General features: G+C 44.0%; 1 protein-coding gene across 1 annotated transcript in view; it reads right to left on the bottom strand.

Moving 5' to 3' along the window:
• LOC126426510 (uncharacterized) overlaps positions 1-6,391 on the bottom strand; it is a 202,339-nt gene extending 195,948 nt beyond the window's left edge. Inside the window, exon 1 of the mRNA XM_050088416.1 lies at positions 6,269-6,391. The gene's annotated coding sequence lies outside the window, so the exon portion shown is untranslated. The remainder of the gene's footprint in view (positions 1-6,268) is intronic.
• Positions 6,392-21,108: the final 14,717 nt, after the last annotated feature.

Here is a 21,108-nt window from a genome sequence, read left to right as displayed (position 1 = left end):
TCCAGTCTTTGCGCAACACATGCTTGGCAGTGCGCCTACACGTTCCGGCTATAGCGTTAAATAATCGTGCGGAGCTGTTGCGGTCCTTCAGTTTATCGACGTGCAGCCATTCTATTTTGAGTCCTTTCTTGTCTCCTACTGATAGTGAGTCACTTTTCGTCGCCGCTGTGTGCCGTGGCTCACAGCTGTAGCTGCTGCTACCAACGGCGCCACTAGTTGAGGAGGATGGGGCGGGGGGCTGGAAGGGCACAGGTATGGACGGCTGATGCTAATAACTCTGCGGGTGGCGGGTGGAATGTATGGAGAACGCGAAGCGCAGTTCCGCAATGCGTTGGACTCGAATATTAGGAGAAGCCCTTTAGTAATTACAGAACATGCTAGTGACACCTATTTATAATGGACACTTACCAAAATAAACAAGCCTACGACAAAGACTTGATTACCATGCGATACCCGCCCGCTACCGTGTCGTCTTCTGCCGTATGACGACACTGATAATTTCCTCACAGTGGCAACAAACCCAACACACACGCAATAGATTTATTTCAGCAGGTATTACACGAATCACTGACAGACATTCATTTAAAATAAAAAATTATCAGATGACTGAAAAGTGGAAATCACGTTGCTTATGGTGTGGCTTACAGAAGAACATTTAAGTCTTGTCCCGACTTCACAGGATTACTCTTAAGAAAATTACGTAATCAATGAACAGTGATCTATGAAACTGAGGATAAGCAGAATATGTTTCCAGAATGAGGAGAGCTTCTGTAAAGTTTCGAAGGTACGAGACGAGATACTGGCAGAAGTAAAGCTGTGAGGACGAGGCGTGAGTTGTGCTTGGGTGGCTCAGCTTGCAGAGCACTTGCCCGCGGAAGGAAAAGGTCCCAAGTTCGAGTCTGGGCCCGGCACACAGTTTCAATCTGCCAGGAAGTTTCAGAGTATGTTTAATTGCAGACGTGTTTCACTCGATCCTGTCTTTTCAAAATCCCTGAGAAAGTTGCTGTCAAGGGGTACTGAGACCTATAGATTAGCCTTCGTAAAGACTTCTTCACAAAGAAAGCGTAAACGTAAGATCAGTCGACAGGCAACGCAGACCCAACGGTACCGACCGGCCGCCGTGACATCCTCAACGCACAGGCGTCACCGGATGCGGATATGGAGGGGCATGTAGTCAGCACACCGCTCTCCCATCCGTATGTCACTTTCCGAGACCAGAGCCGCAACTTCTCAGTCAAGTAGCTCCCCACTTCGTCTCACAAGGGCCGAGTGCACCCCGCTTACCAACAGCGTTCGGCAGACGGATGGTCACCCATCCAAGTGCTAGCCCAGCCCGACAGCTCTTCTGTGATCCGAGGGAACCGATGTTACAACTGCGGAAATGCCGGTGGCTCACGAAGGAAACAATACATCAAAAATTTAGTATTTTCTCAGCTAAGCAGGAAAAATTATCCTATTGACATATTTGGTGACCTTGCACAAATCCGTTTGCGCACACCACAGAATCCTACTTGTCAGTCTAATGAGTGATGGTGTCATTAACGGCATCCGTCTACCATAGATGGAATCTGGCCTTCGCAACACAAATCTTAGTGTGGTGCAAGCATGAGACTCACCTCATAAAGGTGGGGAACACTTCGTATGAGCTCCAACAACGATCGGTAGCACTCTTGTTGTTTGACTACGTGAATCGTCTTGCATTGACTTTAAAGTGCTGATCAAAGAACTTAAGTGTTTGCAGGTGGCACGAGCACTGCACTCAGCCTTGCGAGACAAGCTCTAATCACAACTGAACAGCTCTACACGCGGTTCACGCTTGACTGTTTAAGTCTTGATACGTACTACGTGATATCAAAAAGGGTTCAAAAATGGTTCAAATGGCTCTGAGCACTTACATCTCGGACTTACCATCTGAGATCATCGGTCCCCTAGAACTTAGAACTAATTAAACCTAACTAACCTAAGGACATCACAAACATCCATGCCCGAGGCAGGATCCGAACCTGCGACCATAGCGGTCGCGCGGTTCCAGGCTGTAGCGCCTAGAACCGCTTCGCCACTCCGGCCGGCAAGCAAGAAGACTCGAGATCGAACCGATCAGGGCACGAATCTAGATTTATTTCTTCAGTTTCCATACGCACTAGCTACGTGAAGGACAGTTTGCTAAATTCCTTATGGTTCAAATGGACACCAGGTTAACACGGAATCAATATGTAGATACACAAATCAAGAATATTTTTAAGCTGAAGAAATGAATTAAAATCTGTGCCGCGGTCGTGTTTCGAACCTTGATCTTCTACTTACTAGGCAGAAATGATGACCATAGGTCTACTGTACTGTGGTGACACAGTGGTCAACATCTCTGTCTAGTAAGCAAGAAGAAAAAAAAACTGGTTCAAATGTCTCTGAGCACTATGGGACACAACTGCTGTGGTCATCAGTCCCCTAGAACTTAGAACTACTTAAACATAACTAAGGACATCACAAACATCCATGCCCGAGGCACGATTCGAACCAGCGACCATAGCGGTCGCGCGGTTCCAGAATGTAGCGCCTAGAACCGCCTCGCCACTCAGGCCGGCAAGCAAGAAAACTCGGGGTCGAATCCCGATCGCGGCACTAATGTTGATTAAGTTCTTCAGTTTCCATACGCACTAGATAACTGAAAGACAGTTTGTAAAATTCCTTATGGTTCAAATGGACACCAGGATAAAACAGAATCAGGACGTAGATACACAAATCAAGAATATTTTGGAAGCTGAAGAAATGAATTAAAATTTGTGCCCCGGCCGTGTTTCGAACCCAGATCATCCGCTTACTACACAGAAATGATGACGGTAGCTCTACAGTACTGTGGTGGCGCAGTGGTCAACATCTCTGTCTAGTAAGCAAGAAGAAAAAAAAACTGGTTCAGATGTCTCTGAGCACTATGGGACTCAACTGCTGCGGTCATCAGTCCCCTAGAACTTAGAACTACTTAAACCTAACTAACCTAAGGACATCACAAACATTCATGCCCGAGGCACGATTCGAACCAGCAACCATAGCGGTCGCGCGGTTCCGGACTGTAGCGCCTAGAACCGCCTCGCCACTCAGGCCGGCAAGCAAGAAAACTCGGGTTCGAATCCCAATCGCGGCACTAATGTTGATTCAGTTCTTCAGTTTCCATACGCACTAGATAACTGAAAGACAGTCTGTAAAATTCCTTATGGTGCAAATAGACACCAGGTTAAAACAGAATCAGGACGTAGATACACAAATCAAGAATATTTTGGAAGCTGAAGAAATGAATTAAAATTAGTGCCCCGGCCGTGTTTCAAACCCAGATCATCCGCTTACTACACAGAAATGATGACGATAGCTCTACAGTACTGTGGTGGCGCAGTGGTCAACATCTCTGTCTAGTAAGCAAGAAGAAAAAAAACTGGTTCAGATGTCTCTGAGCACTATGGGACTCAACTGCTGCGGTCATCAGTCCCCTAGAACTTAGAACTACTTAAACCTAACTAACCTAAGGGCATCACAAACATTCATGCCCGAGGCACGATTCGAACCAGCAACCATAGCGGTCGCGCGGTTCCGGACTGTAGCGCCTACAACCGCCTCGCCACTCAGGCCAGCAAGCAAGAAAACTCGGGGTCGAATCCCGATCGCGGCACTAATGTTGATTCAGTTCTTCAGTTTCCATACGCACTAACTAAGTGAAAGACAGTTTGTAAAATTCCTTATGGTTCAAATGGACACCCGGTTAAAACAGAATCAGGACGTAGATACACAAATGAAGAATATTTTGGAAGCTGAAGAAATGAATTAAAATTTGTGCCCCGGCCGTGTTTCGAACCCAGATCTTCTGCTTACTACGCAGAAATGATGACGATAGCTCAACAGTACTGTGGTGGCGCAGTGGTCAACATCTCTGTCCAGTAAGCAAGAAGAAAAAAAACTAGTTCAAATGTCTCTGAGCACCATGGGACTCAACTGCTGTGGTCATCAGTCCCCTAGAACCTAGAACTACTTAAACCTAACTAACCTAAGGACATCACAAACATCCATGCCCGAGGCACGATTCGAATCAGCGACCATAGCGGTCGCGCGGTTCCGGACTGTAGCGCCTAGAACCGCCTCGCCACTCAGGCCGGCAAGCAAGAAAACTCGGGGTCGAATCGCGATCGCGGCACTAATGTTGATTCAGTTCTTCAGTTTCCATACGCACTAGCTAACTGAAAGACAGTTTGTAAAATTCCTTATGGTTCAAATGGACACCAGGTTAAAACAGAATCAATAGGTAGATACACAAATCAGGAATATTTTGAAAGCTGAAGTAATGATTTAAAATTTGTGCCGCGGCCGTCTTTCGAACCTGGATCTTCTGCTTACTACGCAGAAATGATGACCATAGCTCTACAGTGCTGTGGTGGCGCAGTGGGCAACACCTGTGTCTAGTAAGCAAGAAGACTCGGGATCGAATCCCGATCACGGCACTAATCTAGATTCATTTCTTCTGTTTCCAACATTATCGTAGATCAAGATGAGACTTAAATGCCTCGGAGTAAATGTAATTATAAGATCTATACATATCAAGACGTCCAGTTTTGCACGTATTGCCCTCAGAAACATCTCCAAGTCTGTTGATGTAAAGACAAGAATGTTAGATTATTTTGAATGTTTCCATCCTCATTACGTCCTGCGGAAGCACATTAAAAACATAGATAATGTGGTTATTCAGCGAAGCAAAGCAAAATTGTAGAAGTCTTTCTAGGACCTTGGAATTCTTACACTCACCTACCAACACATTTACTCTTTAGTGGCTTTGGCCTCTGACACTAAAAATCGCTGTAAGGTGACTCATGAGTTGCACGGTTGATAGGGAAGACTTAGAAATACTGACTATCTGGACTGTGCCTCTGGTACTGGATTCAGAACGGCGTTCTACACTTCAACACGCTGCAGTCTAACGTGAAGCAGAAATTTGGTAATCCCTACCATGCCAAAGGAAGAGAAAAAATATTCGTCATTAGCCTTGTAGTATTTATTTCATTAGTCGTTGAAAATCTTCGTCCTTTCCTAGGTCTCTTCAGCTATGGGGAGAGGAAAACGTCGCAGGGGGCAAAACTCCTTGAATATGGTGGCCGAGGCACGATTGTCGTGTTGTTTCTGGCCAAAAAATCTCTCGCAAGCAACTATGAACGAGCAGATGCATTCTTGTGATGCAAAAACCATGAATTGTGTTTCCACAATTCCGAAGTTTTTTGCTTCTTGCCTCTCGCAAACAGCACGTAACGTCAAGGTAATACCCCTTATTGACCGTACGACGTTCAGGGAAAAATTAATGATGCACTACGCCACCGTAATTAAAAAAGAACTGTGAGAAAAACTTTGACATTTGATCGACCTTGGTAGAGTTTTTTCAGTCTTGACTCTCCATTGGGGTGATTCTGCTTTGGTTCGACGTCATAACCATAAACCCATGTTTCGTCACCACTTACGACCATTTTGAGCAAATCGGGATCATCACTGAGGTCATTCAAAAACTCCTGAGCGATGCTCATTTGACAATTCTCTTGATCAAAATTGAGAAGTTTTGGAACAAACTTCGCAACACACGTCTCGTGCCCAAACAAACCATCTGAAAAAATTGCCCGACACGAGCCGACAGATACGCCAACATCCTCACCCACTTCTCTTACGGTAATTCGACGATTTTCCAAAGCGATTTTCTTCACTGCGTCGATCTGTTTTTCATGCGCTGGGGCGTCCAGAGCGGCGTTCGACATTGGCACCTTTTCCGCCACGCTGGAAGAGCATGAACCGTTCGCAAAAATTTTTTTTTCTTAGAGAAACATTTCAAGTGTTTCAGAGCACTTGATACTATTTTTCACACAAAATTTAATGCAAATTCGTTGCTCCATTTTGTATATTAATCCAAAATCGCCGAGCATACTACAACACATCTGACTTTTCTGTCTGTCAAAAACAAACGATGAATGCTGTACACTTGAGTCTGTGAATATATATGTTCAGGACATGTGTACCAATATTAAAACAACAAAAAACGAATGTACGCTGCCCGCTCAATTTGAAAAATCACCTTACTTTTTGAGCTGCCTCGTAGATCTGATGATGTTCTATGTAGCAGATCGAAACTAATCATCTACTAATAAGAAGTAACCGCATGCGACCACAGCTGTGTTTGCTAAACAGATTATAAATTTAGACCTGTGTTTCGTGCAACAATGTTCCCAAAAATTTTGAACACGTAGAGACTTACGACATGGGTCCTGCTCCGTTGCTCGCCGCAAACACCGTGCACAGTGGGCGCCCGCCGGCTTGGCCTCTTATCCTCAGGCTATCAGCCGCTGAGCTGCCGACCTTCCACCCACTCTGTCCTCTCTCTGTCCTCTCCTGCAGACCCCTCGCCCACCCCCTCCCCACTCCCCCGGCACACACACACAGTCACACACACACACACACACACACACACGCACACGCACACACACGCACGTTCGTAGTATCCTTGCGCAACACCGAAACCCACAGAGGCCAGACGGTACGTCATAACTAAGGCGATTTCCATACTGCATATTCTCAGCTTGCCTCGTCAACCGACTAGGGATGGGAAACACCGCCCGGTTTAAACTGATAGCAAGATTTCAGTTCCGAATAACCGGTAATTTCGGTATTTCTTTAGTCTCGGTTATAACAGGAGCATTTTTTTAAAATTTTTTACTAAGCTTCAGCTGCAAAATACTAACACGAATTCTTTACAGACGAATGGAAAAACTAGTAGAAGCCGACCTCGGGCAAGATCAGTTTGGATTCCGTAGGAACACTGGAACACGTGAGGCAATACTGACCTTACGACTTATCTTAGAAGAAAGATTAAGAAAAGTCAAACCTACGTTTCTAGCATTTGTAGACTTAGAGAAAGCTTTTGACTTTGTTGACTGGAATACTCTCTTTCAAATTCTAAAGGTGGCAGGGGTAAAATACAGGGAGTGAAAGGCTATTTAGAATTTGTACAGAAACCAGATGGCAGTTATAAGAGTTGAGGGACATGAAAGGGAAGCAGTGGTTGGGAAGGGAGTGAGACAGGGTTGTAGCCTCTCCCCGATGTTATTCGATCTGTATATTCAGCAAGCAGTAAAGGAAACAAAAGAAAAATTCGGAGTAGGTATTAAAATCCATGGAGAAGAAATAAAAACTTTGAGGTTCGCCGATGACATTGTAATTCTGTCAGAGACAGCAAAGGACTTGGAAGAGCAGTTGAATGGAATGGACAGTGTCTTGAAAGGAGGATATAAGATGAACATCAACAAAAGCAAAACGAGGATAATGGAATGTAGTCTAATTAAGTCGGGTGATGCTGAGGGAATTAGATTAGGAAATGAGACACTTAAAGTAGTAAAGGAGTTTTGCTATTTGGGGAGCAAAATAACTGATGATGGTCGAAGTAGAGAGGATATAAAATGTAGACTGGCAATGGCAAGGAAAGCGTTTCTGAAGAAGAGAAATTTGTTAACATCGAGTATAGATTGAAGTGCCAGGAATTCATTTCTGAAAGTATTTGTATGGAGTGTAGCCATGTATGGAAGTGAAACATGGACGATAAATAGTTTAGACAAGAAGAGAATAGAAGCTTTCGAAATGTGGTGCTACAGAAGAATGCTGAAGATTAGATGGGTAGATCACATGACTAATGAGGAAGTATTGAATAGGATTGAGGAGAAGAGAAGTTTGTGGCACAACTTGACCAGAAGAAGGAACCGGTTGGTAGGACATGTTCTGAGGCATCAAGGGATCGCAAATTTAGTATTGGAGGGCAGCGTGGAGGGTAAAATGAAGAAGCTTGCACAGGATAAAGTAGCATGGACAGCTGCAACAAACCTGTCTCAGGACTGAAGACCACAACATCAACAACAATCGTGCTTGCAAAATACTACCACAAATCCTTTACAGAAGAATGGAAAAACTGCTAAAATTTTAACTTTGGGAAGATTAGTTTGGATTCTGGAGAAATGTAGGAACACTGGAGGCAATGCTGACTCTTCGACTTATCTTAAAAGCGAGGCTCAGGAAAAGAAAACCTATGTTGTGGACTTAGAGAAAGCTTTTGACAATGCTGACTGGAATACTCTCTTTCAAATCCTGAAGGCGGTAGGTGTGAAATTCAGGGAGCGAAAGGCTGTTTACAATTTGTACAGAAACTAGAACAGTCGGGGGACTCGAAAGGGAAGCAATGGATGGAAAGGGAGACAGACAGGGTTGTAACCCATGCCTGATGTTATTCAGTATTTACATTGAACAAATAGTACAGGGAAAAAAAGAAAAATTTTGAGTAGAAATTAAAATCTAGAGAGAAGAAGTAAAAAAACCTTGAGCGTTACCGATGACATGGTCATTCTATCAGAGACAGCAAAGGACTCGGAAGAACAGTTGAACGAAATGGACAGTGTCTTGAAAGGAGGATATGAGATGAACATTGACAAAAGCGAAAGGAGGGTAATGGAATGTAGTCGAATTAAATCAGGTGATGCTGAGGGAACTAGATTAGGAAATGAGACACTTACAGTAGTAGATGAGTTTTGCTATTTGGGGAGCAAAATAGCTGAGGATGGTCGAAGTAGAGAGGATATAAAATGTAGACTGGCAATGGTAAGGAAAGTGTTTCTGAAGAAGAGAAATTTGTTAACATGGAGTATAGATTTAAGTGTATGGATACCTTTTCTGAAAGTATTTGTATGGAGAGTAACGATATATGGAAGTGAATTAAGGACGATAAAGAGTTCAGGCGAGAAGAGAATGGAAGCATATGAAATGTGGTGCTACAAAAGGATGCTACAGATTACATGTGTAGACTATGCAACTACTGCAGAAATATTTAATACAATTGGGGAGAAGAGGAATTTGTGGCAAAAACGTGAGTAGAAGAAGGGATTGGTTGATAGGACACGTTCTGAGGCATCAAGGATTCACCAGTTTAGTAGCGGAGGGCAGCGTGGAGGATAAAAACGTAGAGCGAGACCAAGAGATGAATACAGTAAGCAGATTGAGAGAGATGGTGTTTTTGCAGTAGTTACTCGGAGATTAAGAGGCTTGTACAGGATAGGGTAGCATGCAGAGCTGCATCAAACCAGTCTTTGGGCTGAAGACCAGAACAATAACACTAATAATTTGGTAAAAAACAAAATATGAATTAGCCGCAGCAGCACTGCTAAAGTGTTTAGTTTTGAAATGAACTTTTTTTAAAAAAAGTACGAGTCATTTGCTTTCGTAAAATATTTATTGCTTCGAAATATTGCGTTGTTGTAGACAATGGGAAAAGCGGTTAGTGCTATTGCAGAGAGAAACGAGCAAAGAACACATGGCATAAGAAGCGGTACGGCATTACTAAGACGTTAATGTACCTGTTACCGCGTGGCACGGTCTGTTAGGCGAGACACATGTTCTTCATACCTGGTCAGTATGGTAGTTTGCGGGGTGAACGAGAAATGCAGGCCCTGCCACAAACTTGTCACGTCACACTAGTGGGGTTGTTCGCCATTCTTCGCAAACGCTCGGCACCCTCTAAAGGTCCTAATTTTGTCGAGTGCCATCGAGGACTTGCGTGCATTTCAACAGTCAAGAACTCTTAAACTCGTCAGAAATACACTCATCAGAAAAAGTTTTGCATCACACCGGTTCCCAGAACTCCTCAAGATAGACGTTGACTGTGGATGTTGTATCAGAGACTCAATTCGTTTGACTGTTCAGAGATGTCTCTAAAGCCGCCCAAAGATGTAAAAAAACCATGCGTGAGCAGCGCCTACTAGAGGGAGTCCGACAGTCGATCAGTTCCAAGCAGAAGGGAAGTGTCTTGGCGTGTCGGAGTGAACCAAAGCGATATTAAACTTCCTGGCAGATTAAAACTGTGTGCCGGACCGAGACTCGAAATGGGGACCTTTGCCTTTCGCGGGCAAGTGCTCTACCAACTGAGCTACCCAAGAACGACTCCCGACCTGTCCTCACAGCTTTAATTCCGCCAATACCTCGTTTCCTACCTTCCAAACTTCGCAGAGCACTTGCCCGCGAAAGGCAAAGGTCCCGAGTTCGTGTCTCGGTCCGGCACACAGTTTTAATCTGCCATGAAGTTTCATATCAGCGCGCAGTCGCTGCAGAGTGAAAATGACATCCTGAAAGAGATGTTGTTTGGAGATACAGAGAGACAGGAACTGTCGATACCACGCCTCGCTCAGGTCACACAAGGGCTACTACTGCAGTGGATTACACCTGCCTACGGATTATGGCTCGGAGGAACAATGACAGCAACGCCACCATGTTGAATAATGGTTTTCGTGCAGCAGAATGACGTCGTGTTCCGACTTAAACTGTCCCGAATAGTCTGCATGATGCGCAACTTCACTCCTGGTTTCCATGGCGAGGTCCGTCTTTGCGACCACGACGCCACGCAGTGCGGTACAGATGGGCCCAAAACATGACCAGTGGACCGCTCAGGATTGGCATCACGTTCTCTTCACCGATGAGTGTCGCATACGTCTTCAACCAGACAATCGTCGGAGACGTGTTTGGAGGCAACTCGGTCAGGTAGAACGCGTGTGCAGCGAGGTGGAGGTTCAGTACTGTTTTGGGATGGCATTATGCGGGACCGACGTACGCCACGGGCGATCATGGAAGGCGCCGTAACGGCTGTATGGTACGTGAATGTCATCCTCCGACCGGCAGTATAACCGTATCGGCAGCATGGACGACAATTCGCGTCCCCATCGTGCACATCTTCTTTGAGAATAGCGACATCGCTCTACTAGAGTGGCCAGCACGTTTTCCAGTCATGAACCCTATCGAACATATCTGGGATAGATGGAAAAGGGCTGTTAATGGACGTCGTGACCCGCCAACTACTCTGAGGGACCTACGGCGAATCGCCGTTGAGGAGTGGGACAAGCTGGACCAACAGTGCCTTGATGAACTTGTGGGCAGCGTGCCACGACGAATCCAGGCATGCATCAATGCAAGAGGAAGTGCTACTGGGTATTAGAGGTATCTGGACCACTACCTCTGAAGGTCTCGCTGCATGGTGGCACAACATGCAACGTGTGCTTTCCATGAGCAATATAAATGGTGGAAATGATATTTATGTTGATCTCTATTCCTACTTTCTGTACAGGTTCCTCGGAACCGAGCTGATGCAGAATTTCATTGATGTGTTTCATAATTCGCTCGCCGCTGGAGACGGCTCCCAGCATTCGTAAGACGTGCAGTGTCGCGGGCCGTGACGTACCCGCCACGGCCTGTCTACCTCGTGGGCCTCGGCTGGTTTCACGCTGTCGCCGTGGGATATTAATTGCATTAGAGAATGGCTCCATCCATAGTCTGGAAGTTTTTCACGGAGCGCGGTATCAGTCGAGTACAACGCTGTACAATGTCCTTAATTTATGAAAAGATGAATGACGTGTTAGAATTTAAACTTCATTTACAAGAAATTAAAATTTTACAGTCAATAACACTACTGTCCATTAAAATTGCTACACCACGGGGATGACGTGAGACAGACGCGAAATTTAACTGACAGGAAGAAGATGCTGTGATATGCAAATGATCACCTTCTCAGAGCATTGACACAAGGTTGGCGCCGATGGCGACACCTACAACGAGCTGACGTTCGGAAAGTTTCCACCCGATTTCTCATACACAAACAGCAGTTGACCGGCGTCACCTGGTGAAACGTTGTTGTGATGCCTCGTGTAAGGAGGAGAAATGCATACCATCACGTTTCCAACTTTGATAAAGATCGGATTGTAGCCGATCGGCCTCGTACCACTAGCAGTCGAGATAACAGCCATCTTATCCGCATGGCTGTAACGGATCGTGCAGCCACGTCTCGATTCCTGAGTCAACAGATGGGGACGTTTGCAAGACAACAGCCATCTGCACGAATAGTTCGACGACGTTTGCAGCAGCATGGACTATCAGCTTGGAGACCGTGGCTGTGGTTACCCTTCAAGCAGCACCACAAACAGGAGCGCCTGCGATGGTATACTCGACGACGAACCTGTTTAGAGCATCGTCATGGTCGCATCCGTGTTTGGCGACATCGCGGGGAACACGCATTGGAAGTGGGTATTCCTCATCGCCATACTGGCGTATCGCCCGGCGTGATGGTATGGGGCGCCATTGGTTACACGTCTCAGTCACCTCTTGTTCGCATTGACGGCACTTTGACCAGTGGACGTTAGTTGTCAGATGTATTATGACCCGTGGCCTTACCCTTCATTCGATCCCTGCGAAACCTTACATTTCAGCAGGATAATGCACGACCGCGTGTTGTAGGTCCAGTACGGGTCTTTCTGGATACAGAAAATGTTCGACTGCTGCCCTGACCACCATTTTCTCCAGATCTGTTACCAATTGTAAACATCTGGTCAATGGTGGCCGAACAACTGGCTTGTCCCAATACGCCAGTCACTACTCTTGATGAACTGTGGTATCGTGTTGAAGCTGCATGGGCAGCTGTACCTGTACACGCCATCCAAGCTCTGTTCGACCCACTGCCCAGACGTATCAAGGCCGTTATTACGACCAGAGGTGGTTGTTTTGGGTACTGATTTCTCAGGATCTATACACCCAAATTGTGTGAAAATGTAATCACATGTCAGTTCTAGTATAATATATTTGTCCAATGAATAGCCGTTAATCATGTGCATTTTTTCTTGGTGTAGAAATTTTAATGGCCAGTAGTTTATCTCAGTTTTTACCACAGTTTTGGGATATCCTAGTCTTCCATATACCTGTAAGTATGGTTTGTATGCAGTTCAAAAACCATCGAAGAATCTCTCTTACTTATGAAGAAAAGTGTACCTACAGCAACAAATGCAGCCAATAGTAAGTGAAAAAATAATGAAGTTTCACATGCAAAAAATTTTTTTGGAACTTCCACTGCTATGAGTGTGACTCGAAATCCTTCCTGTTCATGCTGACAAAGTTTCATAAATTTATTTCTAGAAGTATAGACACTGAGAACCAAAATGTCATGTGGTGCCTTTCCTGCTCCAAGTCGGCCCGTTTGTCGGGAAATCTCCCATCCCCACCACCCATCCCCCTCTTTATAAGATTAAGAGTGGGGGAAACCATGAAGGGATGCCCATTTTTTACGACTTACCTTCCAGTTTGTTTACCGTCTGAGTTATCGGCTGTTTTGGCGAACGACGCGTGGGCTGTTTTACATTTTATCCGTCGTACCAATATGGCGACGGCCATTTAATCTTTGGTTTAATACCAGCGTTGCTCTATAGCGCGTTTTATTGATCTCTCTCCACGCCCCTGTTTTTAGCTGTCTTCTCTTCCGTCGTTTTTAAGTCCTCTCTTCGTCTTCGTGTTCTACACTTCTGACATGGGCGCGTATGACGCTAGTTGCGCCCTAAAACAAAGCAAAACAATTTTGAGTCATCACATGAGGAGAAAACTTGAAACTTAATGATTTATTTACTATCAAAAACAGTCTTAATCACAATTTATTTATTATGGTGACTGGTTTCGACCACTACTGTCGCCATCTTCAGACCAATGAGTAAGGACCTCCTTCTGCCGGAGAATCACTACTAGTGGTTCTCCAGCAGAAGAATATCCTTACTCACTGAATAATAAATAAATAAATAAATTGTGATCACGATTGTTTTTGATAGTAAATATTTGTAACACTTTCATCACTGTTCACTCCCTCAATGTATTCAAAAGTAAATAATGAGTTATTCATAATTTACAATAAAAATAGGAAGTAGCTCTGTACCTTCATAATATGCCTTTATGTACTTGTACCCTTCGAACTGGAGAAATTAACAAGAAAAATAGGGTCATCCAACCACAGTATCCACCCTTTTGCACCGACTATTCGTAATGGCCAGATACTACTGTGATCCTCGATTACAACACGATTTTTGAGCAGAGTTTGAAAAAATTACAATCGGTAGGTGAGCAGCAGTGACTTTTTGCAGGATTCAACGACTTACTACTTATCGAGAAAACCAGCAAACAGCGCTCAGACTAAGTTCTCTTCCATTTGTCTATTTAATTTAACATTTTGATTCTATATACCTTGAAACTGAGAGTGTCAAAACGTGTAAATCTTTGAGGATGTCAAAGTGAACACCTTTCAGCCGTCAAGTTTCAACCTTATTTTATTAGGCAACGAGTTTCGGCGCTTTATTACGCCATCTTCAGTTTCAAATGGTTCAAAAGGTTCTGAGCACTATGGGACATAACTTCTGAGGTGATCAGTCCCCTAGAACTTAGAACTATTTAAATCTAACTAACCTGAGAACATCACACACATCCATGCCTGAGGCAGGATTCCAACCTGTGACCGTAGCGGTCGCGCCATCTTCAGGCCCCTGACCGACGTGTAGGAGTAATCTATCTCGCTTGTGATCGAACCAGCGGCCAGCAATACTGGTTTTAGTAGATATCTACTTGCTGCGGTGACCACTTCAAACATCGCCCACCGACTGTTAGATAAATTGGTTAGATAGATTGGTTTACATAACAGTCGGCAGGTGATGTTTGAAGTGGTCACTGTAGCAAGTAGATATCTACTAATACCAGTATTTCCGCCCCTGCTTCGACCACAAGCGAAGTAGATTATTCCTACACGTCGGTCAGCAGCCTGAAGATGGCGTAATAAAGCGCCGAAACTGGTTGCTTAATAAAATAAGGTTGAAAGTTAATGCCTGAAAGGTATTTAATTCGACATCCTCAATCGAACAGCCGAGTCCCGCGACCATCGCTAAAATAATGGACATACAGAGACGTTTCAGTCATTTTCCTATTTCGACGATTATTACAAGAAATACTAGCAATAAAAAACTGAAAATCAATTGTTTCCGAAACCGCTTGTTTTGAGCGGTTTTAACGCTCACGTTAAACCTGCGTCTAAAGAAGCCGATATAACCAAAAAAGCGATAAACGCCATCGCTGCTACCGACCCGACTCCACAGTGGCCAGTTGCATACCAACTGCGCAGCGTTCATTTAGGAGCCCTTTCTCTCCCCTGCTCTGAGACACGCGCACGGAAAAAAAATTAGCCGTACTCAGGAGACAGGATACTCACACCATCAACGCCGCTCTAGAACTGACGATAGTCCTGAATGGACGAAGAACAGCGTCCACAGGTTTATTCAGGTATGCCACGCAACTGATTATCAGATCCAAAGAGAGGCTGAAATGGTTCAAATGGCTCTGAGCACTATGGCACTTAACTTCTGAGGTCATCAGTCCCCTAGAACTTAGAATTACTTAAACCTAACTAACCTAAGGACATCACACACATCCATGCCCGAGGCAGGATTCGAACCTGCGACCGTACTGGTCGCACGGTTCCAGACTGAAGCGCCTAGAACCTCTCTGTCACTCTGGCCGGCTCCAAGGAGAGGGATTTTGGTTGCTTCGTTTCACCTGCTGTGTTCAGATAACGTCAGATATTTTTATGGTTGTGTAATCGATCGATTTTGCTAGCAAGTAGAGGCGCAGTCAGGGGCTGACTAATCGTTCGTCAAACAAGCAACGTCTACTGACGGCCCTGGCGACTACTTGGAAGACGCGAGTGTCCACTGCATACTTGGCAGTCAAGAGGCGAAACTGCGACTTGTGGCCTGTATCTCTCTATTCTGGCCTGTTCAAGAGCCGCAGTCCTATTTCCTGCTGCGAGAATGGTCCTTTACGAAGCATCAGGCTCGAATTGATATAGTCATTTTTGGAAGGGTCTTACCCGAAGTTTTGACAACATTATTTAAGAACGGTACCAAGTTCCATACACATACACTGAACGCCAAAGAACTGGTACAGGCATGCTATTCAAATACATGGATATGTAAACAGGCAGAATACGGCGCTGCAGTCGGAAACATTGTAATTAGGCTGTTTAGGTTTTTATATTGGTAACGCCACGTAACGCTCTGTATGAAAATCACTGGCTGTGCTGTGCATAGTCTGTGGCTCAGTGGCATTGTTGTAATTTTGTAGTGTTGGGCTGTTGGCTGTTAACAGCGCGTAGCGTTGCGAAGTTGGAGGTGAGCCGCCAGCAGTGGTGAATGTGGGGAAGTGAGATGGCGGATTATTGAGAGCGGATGATCTGGACGTGTGTCCATCAGATACAGTACATTTGTAAGAATGGATGTCATTAACTGCTATATATATTATGACTTTTGAACACTATTAAGGTAAATACATTGTTCTCTATCAAAATCTTTCATTTGCTAACTATGCCTATCAGTAGCTAGTGCCTTCAGTAGTTTGAATCTTTTATTTAGCGGGCAGTAGTGGCGCTCGCTGTATTGCAGTAGTTCGAGTAACAAAAGATTTTTGTGAGGTAAGTGATTTGTGAAAGGTATAGGTTAATGTTAGTCAGGGCCATTCTTTTGTAGGGATTTTGAAAGTCACATTGCGTTGCGCTAAAAATATTGTGTGTCAGTTTAGTGTTGATCAGGATAGGTAAAGAGCGAAATGTCTGAGTACGTTCAGTTTTACTCAGCTGTTTGAAAATCAAATAATGTAAGAGGTTTATGTGCTCAGTAATTCAATAATTTTTCTAAGGGGACGTTTCAACTTATACATAACACAAGTGTTTGGCGCAGTTGCTAGATCGCTTACTGCTGCTACAATGGCAGTTTATCAAGGTTTCAGTGAGCTTGAACGTGGTGTCATAGTCGGCGCACGACAGACGCCACACAGCATTTTCGAGGTAGCGTTAAATGGGGATTTTCCCGTACGACCATTTAACGAGTCTACTGTCAATATCAGGAATCCGTTAAAACATCATATCTCCGATGTCGCTGCCGTCTGAGAAATATGCAGCAAGAACGGGATCAACGACGGCGGAAGAGAATTACTCGACGTGACACAACTGCAACCCTTTCGCAGATTTCAGTGGTGAACCATCAACAAGTGTCAGCCTGCGAACCATTAAACAAAACATCATCGATATGGGCTTTCGGAGCCGAAAGCCCACTCGTGTACCCTTGATGACTGCACGACACAAAGCTCTACGCCTATCCAGGGCCAGTCAACACCGACATTGGACTTTTGATGACTGGAAACCAGTTGCCTGGTCGGACGAGTCTCATATCCAGTTGTGTCAAGCGGATGCACTTGTCGGCTATGGAGACAACCTCATGAATCCATGGACCCTGCATGTCAGCAGGGGAATCTTTAGGCAGGTGGAGGCCCTGCAATGGTGTGGGGTGTTGGGACCATAGAATATTTTAATTTCTATTCTTGCTTTTGTGACCATAGTAAGAGTCCAGGCTCCATAGGCAAACAGCCAGCCGACATTAAGAAATAGTCCACAAGGACATATGGTCAAGATAAGTGGCGGGGGCTGCCATGTATGGTTTCTTGATCAAATAACTTAGTGTTTGACTTCCTGCCAGAAGAAGCAACATGAATCAAACTTTCACAATTGAGGACGCAAACACCAGGGCGATAATACAGCAAGAGCGAGTGTCAGTCATGTGCAGAAAAGTCGCATGTGGAACCAAAGTAAGCTGTGTGCAGCTAGAAACGAAGTGTCGCGTGGAACCGAAGGCATTCTTGCACAAGCCGACCAATTAGAAACGAGATTGTCGTGTGGAACCATAGGCATTCTTGTGCAATCCGATAACTTAGAAATGAAAGGGTCGTGTGAAACAAATTAACTCATGTGCACCCAAGTACATGAGAAACGAAATAAAAGGCCAGGCAGCGGAATAGCTAGAAGCAGAGATTCAGGTGTTTCGAAATGATTCAAATGGCTCTGAGCACTATGGGACTTAACTCCTGAGGTCATCAGTCCCCTAGAACTTAGAACTACCTAAACCTAACTAACCTAAGGACATCACACACATCAATGCCAGAGGCAGGATTCGAACCTGCGATAGTAGCGGTCGCGCGGTTCCAGACTGTAGCGCCTAGAACCGCTGGGCCACTCCGGCCAGCAGAGATTCAGATACAGATTCAGAGCCAGTGCCAGCAGTTTGGAGATTCCACAGCGTGACGCCAGCGGGACCGAGTAGTCCCACAGCAGCTGATACAGCTGATAAAGACTTCAACTACGAGAAGATGGTGATAGACTTTGGAGGACAATCAGGAGCTGCAGGTCAAGTAGGACTTTCAGGTTTCATTGAAATAGTGTTGAACAGAGCCTGTCAGTCTTTGTCTCAGTTACTTAGAGAGATTTCAGTGCTAATCAAGAACAAGTGATTGTTTTGTAAATGTTTCTTATATGTACTGGCAATTAGCTTTGACGTAGCAGGTCTGAATAAATAGACTGAATCTTACTAAGCGGTTTATGGTCCAACAGCTCACATAAGTACATTTGAGAATAAATTTGATAGAAACTAACCAATCTTTTCTGCCTATCGCAGTTCTGTTACCTATTTTCAGGAAACTTATTTGCTTCAAACCAAGGAGATTCTCTCCCTCTCATCTCTGATATAAAGGTTGACAGCAATTTATAACTAACCCATTGTCGTTTACGTCACGATTGCGCTACTCATTTTGCACTTACTTCATTCTGGAATAGTGAGGCTGTGCCGGGTTGCGTGCAGTTGGAGTGATATAGGACCCCTGATACGTCTAGATACGAATCTGACAGGTGACACGTATATAACAATCCTGTTTGATCACCTGCATCCATTCATGTCCATTGCGCATTCCGACGGACTTGGACAATTCCAGCAGGACAATGCGACACCCTACACGTCCAGAATTGCCACAGAGTGGCTCCAGGAACACTCTTCTGTGTTTAAACGCTTCTACTGGTCACCAGAATCCCCAGAAATGAACATTATTGGGCGTATCTGGAATGCGTTGCTACATGCTGTTCAGGAGAGATCTTCGGCCCCCCGTACTCTTACGGATTTATGGACAGCCCTGTAGGGTTCATGGAGTCAGTTCCCTCCAGCACTACTTCAGACATTAATACTACTTGATGTGGCATTTCTGCGTGTTCGTGGGCGCCCTACGCGATATTAGTCCTGTGTACCAGTTTCTTTGGCCCTTAACTGTAGATACACCTTTCTGCGTGAAAAGAGCTTTCTTCCCGGTAGGGTATCGTAAATGTTTCTCTTGCAACCTCGTGATTGCAACGTCATTTTTCAACGAGCTTTACTCTTGGAATAATCCCCTTTCATTGGTGATCATCTTCGCGTACCGACTAATAGAATACCTAATCCACTATGTGTTACGCTTCGCTTTTCTCAGTTGAGGTCATTTGTTGAATGATAGTGCTAAATTGTACGCATAACATGATAAATTATGAGGCTGTAATGCATGTATACCATGAAGGCATTGCGACGAAAGAGGCAGATGAAGTGTGCTCATTCCGGTTTTATATGTATCAGAAAATGTCAAAGATCTTTGTTTGTTTCCAGTGGTTTCGGTTGGGCAAAATATGAATCACTGAAAGATTCCAGCAGGCCAATATTTGGTCAACACAAAACATTTTGATAGAGTGGAGCAGTGTTTTCCTATTCGTCAACATTCGTAATATGTGTGTGACAGGAAACGTTCCAGGGTGAAACAAGTACCAGAAGAGCTCAGAGAGAGTGGATGGCGAAACAGTAGTGTGAAATCAATGCTTCCAAAAATCGTAGGCTCATGTAACGAATTTGACAGGGGGCGACTGGAATTGTGTCGTAAATACAAGAAAAAAATAATCATTGAAAGGTTGTTTAATTAAACAGAGAATCTGAAAAGTTTGTTTTTATACTTACGTTCCATTGACATCAATAACGTGTGATCATGGGGGTGTCTTTGTTACTGATCACTCTGGCCTCTTCGACTGAATCAAACCTTTGAGACAGATACATATGTTTACTGCTAGAACAGTTTCCAAATCGTTTTATAGTGGTTTCTTAATGAAAAGGCGAACAAATTCTTCTCGGTGTGAGCCCTCTCCACACAACAGACTACACAGTCACCAAAACCACTGTAGTACAACAATCATATTATTACACTGACATGCAGCACAGTGGTCGCGTCTGTGAACCGTCTCCAACTGAGCTTTCTGCTCCCCTTGTTTATGTGGTCTTAACAATGAAGTTAACAAAACTATAGTGCAAATTTATAATATTAACAATTCATAGCTCAAAGTTCTTATGAATGACTATATACAAAGCCTTTCGTATTTTACGCCCAGACTGGCGGATACAATATAGAAGATTTTTACGTAAGATATACATCACATTATACAAAATAGTACAAAACAACAATGCCAACCATATTTTTCTTAATTATGGCTTAATTAGTGCATGCAAAGTAATGCTAGCATATAATGGACGAACATAACATACAAGTAAACAAATGAAATAATAAATTTTATGAAATTTAATATATTACACGAAACCACTTATTTTGTGGAGGTATACTTGGTACAATCAGAATTACGAAACTCACACTAAATTTCCTCTTCAAAGAGTATTTTATCAGGGTATCGAAAAAGGAAAGTAAAACAAGGGGTTCTTTGATTTCACACACCATCAAGCTAACAGAAACTTAAGACATGTGCAACGCCTTTATGTGGTGGCCAACATACGATATTTGTTCTCGTACAAATCAAAACACAGGCATGTTCCACAATGCCAGGAAGTCAGGGTTCAACCATGATTTTGTATGCATTTTGAACGCATTAAGTTACAAATAGGTGTTGTGACATAATCCGATCTTTTACATCTGGAAGTGTGTGTTGCTTTTAACTTTCAAAAGGCTTACACAGGACGAGTGGCTAGTAGCAGGAACAAACTGTAAGACATTCAACGTCTACCTGATGATACTAAGTGTGAATACAGGTATTTCTGTCAAGGTTTGGTGGAATGGCCTGTATGTAACAGTGCTGCTGCTACTGCCACAGATGATGACCAATCAAACCATTTTGTATGAACATTGGTTAGAGTTGCAGTACTGAGAAAATGTACGAGTAAGAGAAAGAAACTACTAAGAAGATGACTTGATAATGCATATAAATTACTTCCTCAAGAAAACGAACTTTAATCAACATTTTGGACATATTTTTCCCAAAAATATTGCAATAACTAGCTACTAAAGGGAGCGAAAGGTTATTTACAATTTGTACAAAAAGCAGATGGC

The sequence above is a fragment of the Schistocerca serialis genome, chromosome 11 (assembly GCF_023864345.2).
Source record: "Schistocerca serialis cubense isolate TAMUIC-IGC-003099 chromosome 11, iqSchSeri2.2, whole genome shotgun sequence".
In the NCBI taxonomy this organism is placed as follows: Eukaryota; Metazoa; Arthropoda; class Insecta; order Orthoptera; family Acrididae; genus Schistocerca; species Schistocerca serialis.
Note: the sequence above shows the minus strand (reverse complement) of the source record. Positions and strands in the feature narration are given on the sequence as shown.